The sequence below is a fragment of the Muntiacus reevesi genome, chromosome 6, assembly GCF_963930625.1.
Source record: "Muntiacus reevesi chromosome 6, mMunRee1.1, whole genome shotgun sequence".
NCBI classification, from domain to species: domain Eukaryota; kingdom Metazoa; phylum Chordata; class Mammalia; order Artiodactyla; family Cervidae; genus Muntiacus; species Muntiacus reevesi.
Window position 1 is genome coordinate 25,321,279 of NC_089254.1, and position 15,458 is coordinate 25,336,736.

Here is a 15,458-nt window from a genome sequence, read left to right on the forward strand (position 1 = left end):
GATGGACAGGGAGGCCTGATGTGCTACGGTTCATTGTGTCTCAAAGAATAGGACATGACCGAGCGACTGACCTGAACTGAATTGCTTCAGGTGCTATATTGGTTTTTGTTATACAACAGTACAGATCTTTCATAATTATATATATATGTATATCTCCCCTCCCTCTTGAGCCTCCCGCCCTCCTCTCATCCCATCTCTCTAGGTTGTCCTAGAGCACCAGGCTGGGCTCCCTTTGTTAAACAGCAGCTTCCCGCTAGTTACCATTTCACATGTGATAAGTGTAGAGATGTCAGTGGTAGTTTCTCAATTCGTCTTACCCTCTGCTTCCCCTGCTGTTTCCACTGTTCCATTCTCTATGTCTGCATCTCCAATTCTTCCCTATAAATAGGTTCATCAGTAATATTTTTCTGGATTCCATATATGTGTGTTAATATACAATATATTTTTTTTATCTTTCTTTCTGACTTCACTCTGTATAACAGGCTCTAGGTTCATTTGCCTCACTACAGCAGACTTAAATTCATTCCTGTTATGGCTGAGTCATATTCCATTGTATGTATGTATCACATCTTCTTAATCATTCATCTGTTGTTGGGCATTTAGGTGCTTCCATGTCCTAGCTATTGTCAGTAGTGCTGCAGTGAATATTGGGATGCACGTATCTTTTTGAATTGTAGTTTTTTCAGGCTATTTTCCAGTAGTGGGATTGCTGGGTCATATGATAGTTTTCTTCCTATTTTTTAAGAAATCTCCATATTGTTCTCCATAGTGACTGTATCAATTTACATTCCCACCAACAGTGCAGGGGGGTTTTCTCCTTTCTCCTTTTCTCCACATCCTCTCTAGCATTTATTGTTTGTAGATTTTTTTGATGATGGTTATTCTGACTGATGTGAGGTGATACATTATTGTATTTTTGATTTGCATTTCTCTCGTAATGAGAGATGTTGAGCATTTTTTCATATGTTTACTGGCCATCTATATGTCTTCTTTGAAGAAATATCCATTTAGGTCTTCTGCACACTTTTTGATTGAGTTGTTTGTTTTTCTGATATTGAGCCATTTGAGCTGCTTGTGTATTTTGGAGATTAATCCTTTATCAGTTGCTTTAAAACACACAGGCCATGGTATTTTTTTACAGCTGCTTAAGCAGACTAAGATAGGTTTTTACTAAATTTCTTACTATCTCCTAGGATTATGATCTATAATTTATATTTTTGTTTAGGATCCCTATATTTAATGTACTACTTGATACCTAGGACTGAATAAATCACTGTTGAATACAACTTAGCTATAAAATGATAAATTAGTCCTCATGTTCTTATCATCATTTGCAACCTCTTTTGATCACTTTCCCCACCACGCATACACAAAAAACCATGATGATTTGGATAAATAGGGTAAAGTAAAAACTTACAACTTGATCAAAAGGCTTATAGGAGAAACTATGTGTCCACTGTGAGATTGGGTATGAAATGGAAGGAATTTAAGTTCTGCCTCTGCTTTTTATTAGCTGCGTGGGCGAAAAAGTGTTACCTAACTTAAGTTGCTTAGTTTCTTTACCAAATAATCTTTACAAACCTTTTTGAGCATTTGATGAAGTCATGTAATAAAGAAATGTGAGGTTTTCTGAGTAATTTTATCATCCAGTGCTATTACTGAAATATGTTTACACTCTCAATTCCTAAAAGAATGATTTTAGACTAACCTAGAGAACTCTCCTTTGACTATCTTTCTTTGTTCCAAATATATTTCCTTGTGGCAGGAAGTGATAAAAACACATGGCACAGACAACTAGTGACTGAGGAGGAAATTAATGGTGTTTGTTTTCCCTCCAGTATTTGTAGTTCAAAAATTAAAAATAAAAATATGTCTTGCCAAGTTTGGAAAATACACAGAATGCTTTGATTATAGGATTACAATGGACCTAATTTTTTGACATTAATATTTCTCTGATATTTATCAATTGAAGTGCTTTTTAAACTTAAAACTTGGATCCTTTACATTTTATTTTCTAAACTAAAAACTATAATATAAATTAAAATACTTATTTTTATAATTTACTATAAATTATAAAAATATACATATAATTTATAAGTTATTATAAAGAACATATTTCTTCTTTGCCCTGTAGACTTAGTAACCAAGAGAAGATTTATAATAAAGCATTTTGAAATAATTGACAAGCACAAATGATACTGTTAGTTTTCCATGTCAAGATTTTTATGCCTTTGATCAGATAATATTTTAGGTGGATTTTAAGCTATGATGAGATGTAAACAAGGCTTTTCCCCACCTATATCCTGAGAAAACTCCAATTGTGATTGAGAAGATTATTTTACTCAAAGCAAGCTCGTTTTTCACCAGAGATTCCTGCACACCCACTAGTTTGGGACATTACTAAAGATGGTGGAAAGGTGGTGGGATGAGGTGGGGGTGCTGTGGCAGAAGGCAGCCATTTAAGAAAATCTACAAAGGTGGCAATAGATGCTATTATAGAAAGTCAAAATACCCTTATGTGAGGGAACAAATTCTATAATTTGGAAGGGAGAATGCAACTACTTTGAAATATATTTTATGTAATTAAAATCAAGATCAATGTGGTTTGCTTCCACTCCATGAGTATTATTTTGGCTTTTGGCTTTTTTAGCTGTTGCCTGATGGCTTACAAAGATTCTTTACTCACTTCTTTGTGAGTAAAAGGGAGTGCCTTTGGTGGTGGTTAATTTTTTATTGCAGAATCCCTGTTGCTTGCTTCTGCTGTCAGCCTTGGTGATATTCATGCACCCTGAAAAAATCACTTTTAAAGCTTTTTGAGTGGAAAGGATCATGAGTGTTTACTGTGAAGAAGAAGGGAAGGCAAAGATTTGTAGAGATTATATCATTTCACTCGGGAATTGGCTTTGGAAAGTTCATTGAGGAACTAGTATTTGGGAGTGGTAGATATTTTTTAATTGCTTCTAAGTAAAAATCATGGTTTTCCATTTAATAAACTGGAAAGAAATCATCTAGTCCAGTGTTTTCCAAACATCATGTAATGAACTATTAGTGTGCCATGAGATCCAGTGAGTGGTCACAGTTAAACAGTGAGATAGGATAAAACACATGACACCATACCAGAGTGCATCCACTTTGGAAGATTTAAGGGTTAATTTCTATATGCGTATAAATAAGCACATTTCTCTATATGTATAAATATACTGCATTTAATATGAAATGTCTTTTTTAGTATGAGTAGCACATGTAGAAGCTTGAAAGCAATTGATTGAGTCTTCCCATGTTTCAGATGAGGAAACTGAAAGAGACTGACTCCCAGTTTTTTTGAGTGGGTCTTCTTGAGGTAGCTTATCTATCAATGGGTCTCTCTCTCATTAGAATTTTTTTGATCACCCATGCATCCTCTACATTCCCTGCCTTATAATTTAAAATTTCTGTATTTTTGTTAAAAGGAGCTAAGTTGAAGAAGCTGATTCTGGGGAGATGAGTCTTCACTGAGCCTCTGAGCAGCTGGCTGTGGGGTGCTGGTACTTGTGATGCCCAGTGGAAAAAAAAAGAGCCTTTCTTTATTGACAAGGCCAGTTATTTTTCATAGGTTCAATCAGGTGGAAAGTTGGAACAATAACCTGATAGATTTCATCAGCAGATGCAGGTAATCTTTATTAGCTTCTACCACTTGTTTCAGTTCAGTTTCATATTGAGCTCTTGCTTTGTGGCAGATATTTTGCCACCCACTTACTTTCTCCTCTGTGAAAAATAAATATTCAAACAAATTGATCCCTCACTTTGCTTATGGGATATCCCTTTGAATTTACCAAAGTATGAGATAGTTTGAGATTGTTTGCCAAAGATAATAGAGATACAGGTCCATGTTTTATAACACAATATGCCACTTTGGAACTCTAGTATGCTCTATTTGGAAGTGTTCTGGCGTCTTGAACTCAACCTTTCAGTCATTAGGAAGTCATACAGTGATCAAGTTCATGTAGAATTTTTTTTTTTCTATCTTACTTTCATAACATATTGATTTTTATTGAACTTTCTCCCTGTTGCTGTTTACAAAGTGTCAGTTCTACACTAAGAGCTGATGGAGGTTTTTAAAAAATTTTTCTCTGACGATTGGAGAATCAAGGCAGAAGAACCAAGGGGGACCCCTGTCTGAATGCCATGTGGAATTTTGTCCTTTCCAAGCTGTTTCTGTTTTTTTGTTTGCCTTTCTGTGTGGCAGTTCCTGAAGGTAGTGTTCTGTTTTCTGTCTTTCCTTCTTTTGTTTTTAAAGTGGTTGTGCAAAGTGAATTACTTGGTCTAGTTTGGTTATTAGTTGAGTATTGGCACACAAGTCACTTCCTGAGGCAGGTAGGCATCAGGGAGCAGTGCCCAGATGGCAGATGAGCCTGCTTTTCCTTGATGGCTGTCAGTACAAAGCAGGATACCCATTAAGTTCAGGGCAATGGAGGGAGATGGGTGGATCACCAGAGCCTGATCTTGTCGGTGGAGAGAGAAGAATACTTCTTTTGATTTTCAAGTTCTCAGTCTTTAAAGCCTCTACTAATGTAAGAGACAGAGCAGCTATCACCAATATCCATCTTCAGAACTTTTCCATCACCCTAAACTAAAAAGAAAAAACCCTTGGTTATATGCCATGAATTGGGTGACTGTGATTAACCATGTATGTGTTGTGCAGGTCTGAGGACTTCTCATCCCCAAGACAGTTGTTGAGCTTTTCTTCTTTCATACAACACTAGAAAAACTTCTTGAATGATATCACCACCTAGTTGTTTTCTGGATTCAAAGCTTCCTTGATTATTGCTACTTCACTTAAGAGATATATTCCTATATTAATATTAACAGACAGAAGTCTTTTCTCATATGACCACCTTACTGAGCAAGTTCTATTTTGTGTCTTTTAGTTCTTCCACTTTCTATTTAATCTACTGGTGTTTGATGTTTTTCTTGCCTGCCAATGCGGTATTTCCAGTTGTGCTTGGAAATTAATTTTCTATTTGAATAGACAATTCCAGGAAACTATCTATTAAGGTTATAGGAGGCAAGGAGAATGCTGTTTTACAACTTTTTTCTGGTATTCTTGGCATTATAAGGGAAGGAAAAAGGTAAAAGTTCATGATTGGCAGGTTATTTTTTTGCTTTTAACTAATACTATTTAATAAAAGAAACTTTGCCACTGGTTGCAAAAGTGATTGATGACAGAATGTGTATGGCACTGAAAAGATATCCTCTGTTTAATAAAACTATTCTAAATGGATCTTCCATGCACTCTGAAACCTTTTTTGGGTGAGAGATCCTTTTGTATATCTGACTGGTTCTTTCTGTGGAATCTCAAAATCTAAGATCCATAGAATCTTATCTAAAATCCTAGGGGCCAGGTGTGTTTTGGAACTGAGAATTTATAAGATTTAAAAATGGTGTAGTATGGAGCATCTACTCAGTGTTACATGTCATGTCATCTTCAATGGGATCTGGGATAGTTCCCCATAATAAAAACAATATTTCTGCAGTGAAATACATAGATATTAATGCTAAATGAGATAAAGACAATAAACAGCTATATGTCTTTCTAGGCCAGTTGTTGTTGCTAGATGCCTTTGGATTTATTGCCAAGTAAATTACAGAAAATCTTTGTTTTTTAGGATCATGGATAAGGAACAAAACAGAGTTTCACCTATACTTTATGAACTTCAGCTCCATTGGTTAGAAGTGGCTTGGCTCCATCTTCAACCACACCTGGTTTTCCTTGGCCCCACTCAAGTTGTGGGCTTAGCATTCTCAGTATTATAGACATTTTTGCTTCTGAGGCTGTACCTGATATTCAGTTATTCTTCTACTGAATTTAATCTCTTGTTTTTCAGGCATTCTTTGCTTGGGTTCTGATTCTTTATAGTAGTATATTTGCCATTTTTGTAAACTTCTCATTTTATATATATATATATATATGTTGGTAATATTTCATTACGTGTATATATATATGTGTGTGTGTTTGTGTATATATATATGCATGTATGTATATATGTACATATATATAGGGCTTCCCAGGTGACTCAGTGGTAAAGGATCTGCCCACCAGTGCAGGCGATGTGGGTTTGACCCTGGGTCAAGAAGACTCCCCTGGAGGAAGAAATGGCAACCCACTCCAGTATTCTTGCCTAGGAAATCCCGTGGACAGAGGAGCCAGTGGGCTACAGTCTATGGGGTCACAAAGAGTCGGATGCAACTTAGCAGCTAAACAACAAGAATTAGGAAAGCTTCAAAAAGGAGTTGAAGCTGGAGACAAATCTTAACAGAGAGAGAGGATTGGTTTAGGTGGAGTAGAGTGCACCGTACTTTCCAGAGAAAGAGAGTATGTTGAGTAAAGAAAGGGTGCTGATGAGTGAAAAACATACTTTAACTGTTGGCCACTTATAATTGTAGGTTCTGATTTAGGAGAGTGATGAAAGAAATAGGTCAGTAAGCCAGGTAGGGCTGTATTACATAGAACAATATATTATAAGGAAAAGAATTGGATATATTTGGTGTAAGATGCCATTGTGAGTTAAGGAATAGAACAAGAATGATATGATGAAAACAACATTTTTGGAAATAATTGTATCCATAGTGTACCCAGTGCTCTCTGAACTAAAGAATGGGAGGAGCTGGTTTACATCCTTGTGCTGGAAACCAGTAGAAGATCATAGGACCTGAACTGAGATAATGGTAGTGAGAATGAGGATGGGAAAAGAATGTGAAACTTTTGAAGAGTAAAATTATAGTGTGATGGTTAATTTTTTGCATCAATTCGACTGGGCCACTGGGTGCCACTATATTTGATCCAGCATTATTCTGGGTGTTTCTCTGAGTATGTTTTTGGGCAAGGTTAAAATTTGAATCTGTAGACTGAGTAAAGCAGATTGAACCTTTGTAATGTGAGTGGGCCTCATCCAGCTTGTTAAGGCCTGAGTAGAACAAAAGTCTCACCTTCCCAGAATGAGAGAGTTTTCTGCCTGATAGCCTTCACACTGGCACCTTGGTACTTCCTGGTTTGTTATCACCCTACTATCCAAAGGTCTGTCTAGTCAAAGCTGTGGTTTTTCCAGTAGTCGTGTATAGATGTGGGAGTTGGACTATAAAGAAAGCTGAGCACTGAAGAATTGATGCTTTTGAACTGTGGTGTTGGAGAAGACTCTTGAGAGAGTCCCTTGGACTGCAAGGAGATCCAGCCAGTCCTTTCTAAAGGAAATCAGTCCTGGGTGTTCATTGGAAGGACTGATGTTGAAGCTGAAAGTCCAATACTTTGGCCACCTAGTGTGAAGAGCTGACTCATTTGAAAAGACCCTGATGCTGGGAAAGATTAAAAGCAGGAGGAGAAGGGAACAACAGAGGATGAGATGGTTGGATGGCATCCCCGACTCAATGGACATGAGTTTGAGTAAACTCTGGGAGTTGGTGATGGACAGGGAGGCCTGGCGTGCTGCAGTCCATGGGATCGCAAAGAGTCAGACATGACTGAACGACTGAACTAAACTGAACTGAACTAGCCTTGATGCACAAACTGGGACATCAGTCAGCTCTCTGAAGATTTTGGACTTGCTAGCCCCAAAATGGTGTGAACCAATACCTTATAATAAATCTTTGCTTTTCTGGAGAACCCTGACTAATACACACAGGATATGGAGACTGGCTAAATATAGGAGCCACAGATGAGTTAAAGATGACTTAAAATTTGGGACTAAGAATTCTGGAGAATAATAATGGCAGTAATAGAAATGGGGAAATTGAAAATAGGAAGTCAGTTTTGAGGGAGGATTTGTTTGGTTTTGGTTTAGTTGACTCTGAAGTGAAATTGGAGATTCGAGTTAAGTTGTTTTGAATGGCTGCAGTAGATAGGCAGCTGTGTTGGTCAGTCTGGGTGTGGCATCTTGGAATCGTCTGCAAGTGGGAGAACAGGAGTCTCCTGAGAGAGCAGAGTCCACAGGGCAGTGAGATAGAGGAGCGGAGGGTAAGGATTTGAGTCTGTTCAGGAAGGAATTATGGGGCTGGCGGAGAAAGCTGAGTCAGTACACAGAAAACTAGTTGCTGACAGAGCCCTCGCTCTTGACATTGGTTTGTCTGTCTCCTGCACTAGAATGGGAGTCCCACAAGGGCAACTGTTTACCCTCTCCTGTTTCCCCAGCTTCAAGTGTTTTTTAGATACTCAAGATCTCTGGACATCGCTTTTGTGCTGGTGGTTTTTTTTTTTCCCACTTTGAAAATACTGAAACAGGAATTAAGAATCTTTGCTCTAGTCCTGACTTGGCAGTTAAGCAGATATATAGAGTCATGCTTCATCTCTTAATTCCTGGAACTTTAATTACTTTTCCTAAAAGTGTAAAGATTGGCTTAATAATTTTCAAGATTCCTTACAGATGAATAATACCGAGGAGAATATCTGTATGTCAGAAAGTTTGTTCTAAACTGCAGAGGTAGCATTGAGTAAATTCAGAAAATAAAATTTATAGCTAATCTTCATCACCTCTTTTTTTAAAAGTTTTTGTTAATTTAGTATGAGTCAAAATATTGTAATATATATGAAGTAAATCAAAGTTTTTATATAGTGTCTAAAAAGTAGCTTTGGATCAAAAAAATTTCTTCCTAAATATTAAATATATGACTAAAAAAATTTTTTTTACAGTAAGCCTAACTACCTTTATAGTCAAAATGAATAAAGCTGTTAAAAATTCAGGAAAAAAATATAAGCAGCATTTTTCTTAAATTCCAAATGCTGTAAAGAAATTTTAGTTTTTATGGACTTTTTATTCCTATTGCAAAGACTTTTTACTTTTAATATTTTCTTAAAGAATCAGCTTATGAAATAAAAAAAATAGGAATCACTGATGAAAATGATCTTGTGTGTTTACTGTATTTTATTCAAAGTTATATTGCACCTCCTCATATGTTTCTTGATCTATATTAACATCAGACAATCTACACCTGTTTTTAATTTACTTTGGAAGAATACTTTCTGTTCTGAATGGCACATCTCTTTAAGGTATATCCAATATCAGTTTTGGGTATTTGATCAATGTGTTATAGTTAAATTGTAGTCCATGCCCTTTAACAACTTTTTCTGGCTGTATAATTTGAAGTATTGTGAATTTATAAAAGTAGTTTGGAGAAAATATGACATCTCTATTTTAAAAATGTACAACATGTATGTTAATATACTTGACATAAAAACTATTGAATAGTTAGGGAATAAATGGCATAAACTTTAATCTGAATTCATTAAAAAACAACATTTTCTTTATTAAATGGAACTTCTTGAGTCCCCAGAATGTTTATTGTGTGTTGGATATTGTTTTATCATTCTAATTGTCTGCCTTCTTTCTGTTATACAAACACAGTGTCTGTGGTCATTCTTGCTCAGTTACCATCTACAACATACAACTTCCATTTGGAAATAATCTGTCTTTAACAAAGTACTGATGTTGTTTTTTGTGTCTTTTAATGTTTCTTTTACTTGCTTTAAGTCTCCTTAATTAAGGACAATTAACAGTTAAGAATTCTCTCAGAAAATAAACAGTGTTGTAACAGCAGTCTGATATGTACTTTTCTGATACAGTTCCTCTATTCACAAAGTAAAATCTAGAAATATTATTTATTTGCAATTGTAATACTTTAAAATTATTTTTAGTTCCCACAGATCCTAACTTTCTGGATTTCGTGTGAAGGCGAGTATTTAATCCTTGAATTAATTTTAATTTTGTGTCTATCTATATCCAAATTTAATCATTCATGTTGGTCAAGGGGCAAACTAGTTCAGTTTGTATTGTGTATCAGGCACAAGTATCTACTACTGTGTGCAGTCAGATTTATAGGAGATTAAAAAATAAAATCTACTTATTCAGTAACATAAAAAAGCATTAGTGAAACTCATGACATCTTTGTTCCATTTATAAGTCACACTAATGACTACTTTGCTTCTCAGTAATTTTCCATTTGTAACATTTTATACCTGGATACACACATGTAATGCAATTGAACAAGAAAACAATTATCTGTCTGGTGGAAATAATGTACTTATCTCATTGAAGCAATTGACTTGTTTAAAAATACGCAGAAGTTCTAGTTCTGCTCAGACTGTGGTTACCTATAATTTGTAAGGAATTTCCAGGAAGAATTAAAACCCTCTGGTAGAATGGGATCAGCAACTGAATCCATTGGTTGTGAGTGATAAATTCTCATGCAAAATCTCTCATAGACACCTCTGCTTGGAACCATTTTGGATTTGAAAGCTTTTTTCAATAATCTCTGAGTTTTGGCTGGATCGCTGGAAAACTGCACTTCAAAGGCTGTATCTTCCAGTGAAAGCTTCATGTTGGTTCTATGTCAGCGGAACATTTTAGCACTTTTTGGCCTGGCTGTAATGTTTCTTGGCATTTTCTGAGGCGTTTGGCCCATCATGTCTATAGGATCACACTGGATTCAGTATAAACTGTAAAAGCTGTAATTCATCTGCAAGCTAATTTGGGATTTTATTGAGTTTTGGTAATGGACCAACACCATTGGGCAGTCGAGGATTCACTATTTTTAAGAATATGTCTGAGGACACATTCATTTTAAAAATAATACAGAGTGACTACTTTTCCTTTAGCTCAGTACTTCTTGTTCTTGTATCTGATCTTTTCAGAGGTTAGTGTCCTATTTTAATTCCTTATTATAATTTTTTCCCTCCTCAGCAGTTTCTAAAGCCACTGCAGATCTTCAGCATTTTCTTCTTTCTTAAAGGGGGATTGCTTTGGCTCTTGGCTGACTTGTCTGGTGATGTGGCACTGATACGGGCTTTCATTTTTTTCCTTTAAAGGTGCTGTTAAAGGTAGTCAACTTTAGCTACAACATCATAGAATGTTGGTGCCTTAGGTACCCTAGAGATGGTTTGGTCCAGTCCTGTCATTTTAAATGGAGGGGAACATGCCCAGTTCCTTGTCACAGGAAGCTGTGGCACTTTAGGTTGTAACTCCTGACCCCCTTGTAGCAGAGCCAGGCTGTTGAAGCACCCGGGACTGCTTAAAGATATGCCCCCATTCCCTGTCTCAGATTTTGTATCTTTAGGTAGTTTTCCTTAATGCTTTTAAAATTTAATTTGCCATGCTTCATATTAGTTTGGAAAACCAGCCAAAATTTTTGTTTAGTATTTGTTTGGTATTCCAGAGTATAAACAAATATAGGAAAGAGGACAGGTTCAGAATAACTGCCTAATAATTACAAACAAAATCACTGTGGATGGTGATTGCAGCCATGAAATTAAAAGATACTTGCTCCTTGGAGGGAAAGTTATGGCCAACCTAGACAGCACATTAAAAAGCAGAGACATTACTTTGCCAACAATGGTCCATCTAGTCAAGGCTATGGTTTTTCCAATACTCATGTATGGATGTGAGAATTGGACTATAAAGAAAGCTGAGTGCCGAAGAATTGATGCTTTTGAACTGTGGTGTTGGAGAAGACTCTTGAGAGTTGGACTGCAAGGAGATCCAACCAGTCCATCCTAAATGAGATCACACCTGGGTATTTATTGGAGGGACTGATACTGAAGCTGAAACTCCAGTACTTTGGCCACCTGATGTGAAGAACTGACTCATTTGAAAAGACCCTGATGTTGGGAAAGATTGAGGGCAGGAGGAGAAGGGGACAAGAGGATGAGATGGTTGAATGGCATCACCGACACAATGGACGTGGGTTGGGTGGACTCCGGGAGTTGTTGATGAACAGGGAGGCCTGGCATGCTGTGGTTCATGGGGTCACAAAGAGTCGGACACGACTGAGCGACTGAACGGAACTGAATTACGAACAATGTTGAGTTTTAGAACATATCATAGACCCAGGGCTGGACCTGGCTTTCCTGTGCCTCTCCCAAACCCCTATTGAACTTAGCCACTGAGTCATAGATGGAAAGTGTGAAACTAACTGCATGTCCCGATCCGACTCCCATGAGCGGCCACCCTCAGGGAGGAGTGCCTCTGAGAGATCCCAAGGGCCAGGCCGCTCCTGCCAGGACCCTGTCCAGGACTGTGGCCAATCAGAGCAGCTCCGCCCGCCCATCAGAGACAGTTCCTTTCAAGTAGCTTGCCTTCTGGTGTCCTTTGTCTTTTTTTCTTTTTTTTTTAATCCTCTTGTTTTACCCCCAGTGTCCTGATACCAGCGTCATTTACATTTTTCCCCCCGAAAGATGAGTTATGTTCCCATCGTTCTCCTGCAGAGAGTTGAGAAAGCCAGGGTATTTACAATTGAGGAAAATAAATGAGAATTAAGCGGCTGGTAATGAGACCTTGTCCATGTACTCAGAATACTTCACAATAACGGGAAGTGAATAATTTCTCTATCATCTCATAACCAGGCCCTTTCTCTTCTTCTGACATGTTTAAGAAGAATCTCTTCTACTTGCTATCTTTGTTGAAACTCTTAGACCCCTGCCAGCACCCACCATTGTATTTTAATATATATATTTCAGTTATCTACAAGAAGATTCAAATTATTTTATTTGTTTTGTTTTTGTGTTCCTCTGGGCTTGAATTAAATAAACTTTCAGGTCATAGAACTCTCTTGGAATTTTTAATTGATTTTTCATTTTATGTAGATAGGTTTCTACAGTTTCACTTTTTTTTTCCCCAAGATAGTTTTTAATGAATATATTGTTTCTTTACCTTCTACATTAGGTCTTTAAGATGGTAACCTATGACAACCCAGAGAATGTATAATAGTTTCATTCCTAAAAGGGGATATTTTTTTCTCTTAGGATTTCTTGCCTTGTGAAGCATGTTGCACCATTGTGCAGATACTTGTTCTTAACTCAGAGGTGAATTAAATATAATTTAAAATCTGAATGTTCTGGTACTCATGCCTTTTCCCCCAACTATTATGTTTACTAGTCATTTATTTCTATTTATAGGTTCAAGCCCATTTAGAGAAAGAAATACTGAATTACAGAAATGTAAATCTAAGTTTTGATGTTTTATCATATTAAAACTTAGGATGTTCCAGTACCGTTCTTGGAATCAAAATCATCTTTAAGATGGATTGTTTCTGAAGATATGATATAGCTGATGTCTCTTGAATCATCACGTTGTTTTTGCTTAAGGTGCATGTCAAGGATCTGTTACAGTGTAAACTAGCAGATGACACATGGGAAACAGCTTGTACACAGCAGAAGGTGCCTAGGCGGTGGAGTCTGCTGGAGACCATGGGCTCCAGATACCGGGGTGGAAGCTCAGTTCCAACACCAGCTTTTGTGATCTTTAACCTTCAGTTTGCTCATATGCATAGTGGGCATACTGACTTAAATGGTATCTGTCTCAAAAGTTCTTATAAAGAATTAAATGAATTAATATACATAAAGTATTTTAAAACAGTGTCTGAAATATCATATGTGCTCTATAAATGTTAGCTGTTACACAGTCTTTCCATTCCTAAGTGGGTTAATGGATCTAGGTTCACCTGTATTTTTAAGTGTTTTTCTCAGTATACTATTATTTAGGAAAGCTGGACTTTTTCTGAGGTGTTCCTGGGCTTTTTTATTTAAATTGTTTTTAATTGGAGGATCATTGCTTTACAATGTTGTGTTAGATTCTGCTGCACAGTGAAGTGAATCGGCTCTAGGTACAGATATGTCCCCTTCCTCTTGAGCCTCACTTCTAAGCACCCCTACCCCACCCTCCCGACCCCCGACCCCTGTAGATCATTACAGAGCACTGAGCTGAACTCACCGTGTTACACTGGAGCTTCCCACCAGCTATGTATTTTAAACTTGGTAGTGTGTATATTCCAGTGCTACTCTCTCAATTCATCCCACCCTCTCCTTCCCCTACTGTGCCCACAAATTCATTCTTCAATGTCTGTGTCTCTGTTCCTGCCCTGCAAATAGATTCATCAGTACTATTTTTCTAGATTCCATATGTACACATTGATATCTTGGCTTTATTTTTTAAAATGAACTATGCATCAAAGATTATGAGCCTTAATTTTATATAATTTAACATTAATAATTAACCTTGACTTTTTGGTTGTGTGAAATTATTTGATGATTTCAGACAATGTATTTCTCACTATTGAACTGTATATATGTATTGGCTTCATCAGTGTTTTGATTTTGGCACTGAAATTGTCCCATATTCACAGTAGCTCACATTAGAAGGGAACTATTGAGACAGCAATTCTCCACCTATTGACAGATCTCAACAAGCATAAAATGGGTGTTTTAGAGGAATGTAGGATAATATAATACTTAGGGCCATAATACCCCAAGTAGAACATTTCATAATCTAATATATATGTGTCTGTGTAGGGAGTATTATGTAGGCATGCAAATTTCAGAAATATTGAAGAAGTTCTGAGTGAGCCTAAAAGTTTTACTTTAGTTTTATGTTAATTAACTTGACTACATAAATGCTAGGAAAATAATTAGAATCACAAATTATGTTCAATGCCTAAAGATATATGTTTGACAACTTTTAATTTTCTTTCTTCCCACACACCACTTCCTCGTTTGTTTCTGGCACACCAGATGTGTCTCAACACAGTGGCTGATCGGGTAGAGTTGTATGAACAGCCGTGATTGTGGCATAACAAATTTTCTCATTTTGGTTACATTAATGAAATTTTAAGTAGAAGAAGGATTATTTTGCAGATATTGTTATACAGATATAAGGGGTAACCTGCCTTTTTTCCAAATCTCTGCATCAGTGTTCCTTTTTAAAATGTTAGTTTGTGTCCATGTGGTGAATGTACACAAAAGCTGATTATAATCTTGTTTTTCTTAGACAGCAAAGGGCTACTTCGAGGCACAGGAATGAAGAGGGACGATTGGTGGGGAAGAGTTTTGGGGAGGGAACTAGTCACAAGGAAAGGTTTCTAAATAATATTCTTTTTTCTATTTTCCAGTTTTTTTGAATAAACCAATTAACTTGCTGTTTTTTAGCTTAAAATTAGCTTTAATTTTTGATCTCCATGGAGAAAATAGTTTCCATAGGCAAGTATTTATAATTTTGTCTTTTGTTTATTTAATGTACTACTAATTTTCTTCTTATTATTAGCCTTTTCTCAATTTAAATACCTGGATAAATACATCCCATAAATTGTAATTTCTTTCAAAGGAATTAATTTTGTTTTTAGCTTTGGCCTCATATGTGGTCCTTCTGTATATCCCTAATTTTGAAAACTTACTAATAATTTATTTAATAACTTTTCTCTCAGTTTTAAATTATAGAATAAAAAATATTACAATTAGAAAGAACTATGCTTTAACATACTAACTTGTTTATTTTGTCTGTTTTCTTTTAGTTTCAGATCTTATTCAGTTTCAGCTTATATTGCCCTTTACATGTATTATACTCTTTAATGAGTGATTTTTCAAGAGCAGTTGTTTGATCATCTAGTTTACTTAATCATTCCCTGATGTTAAAGATTTAGATATAACATTTGCTACTGTAAATTAC

At 36.3% G+C, this 15,458-nt stretch overlaps 1 protein-coding gene and 1 non-coding gene across 5 annotated transcripts in view; one reads left to right on the forward strand and one right to left on the reverse strand.

Annotated features, from left to right (window-relative positions):
• HDAC9 (histone deacetylase 9) overlaps positions 1–15,458 on the forward strand; it is a 912,538-nt gene that overhangs the window by 30,946 nt on the left and 866,134 nt on the right. The gene's annotated exons all lie outside the window — the stretch shown is intronic.
• Positions 4,619–4,739, reverse strand: LOC136171308 (U6atac minor spliceosomal RNA). Its single transcript, XR_010663847.1, has one exon. It is a non-coding gene; the product is annotated as a U6atac minor spliceosomal RNA (small nuclear RNA).